Raw genomic sequence first — 325 nt, 5'->3', positions numbered from 1 at the left:
GTCTGCTAAGAATCTGTACAAACTTGGTTTGTATTAATACAACCCTGAATAGGGTAGGGTTAGTGAATGAGAGAGCCCACACACTATGTGCTGATATCTGATAGTTAGCCACTGTCTTAGATTGGTAAACTTATTAAGGATTAAGAGAATAGTAGGAATCAGTAAAGTAGTGATACTGCTGTTGGCGTTATTGCCCTAGGTAGATCTTCCTACTTCACCGGGTATTCCCTAGTAGTCACCCGTCTAGGTACTGACCCAGCCCACCTCCGTTTAGCTTCCAAGATCGGACGAGATTGGGCGTGAACGGAGGGGTATGGTCGTAGAG

At 44.9% G+C, this 325-nt stretch overlaps 1 pseudogene; it reads right to left on the bottom strand.

Annotated features, from left to right (window-relative positions):
• Nucleotides 1–206: 206 nt before the first annotated feature.
• On the bottom strand, nt 207–325 carry LOC134946138 (5S ribosomal RNA; annotated as a pseudogene).

This window comes from Pseudophryne corroboree, chromosome 7 (genome assembly GCF_028390025.1).
Source record: "Pseudophryne corroboree isolate aPseCor3 chromosome 7, aPseCor3.hap2, whole genome shotgun sequence".
In the NCBI taxonomy this organism is placed as follows: Eukaryota; Metazoa; Chordata; class Amphibia; order Anura; family Myobatrachidae; genus Pseudophryne; species Pseudophryne corroboree.
Note: the sequence above shows the minus strand (reverse complement) of the source record. Positions and strands in the feature narration are given on the sequence as shown.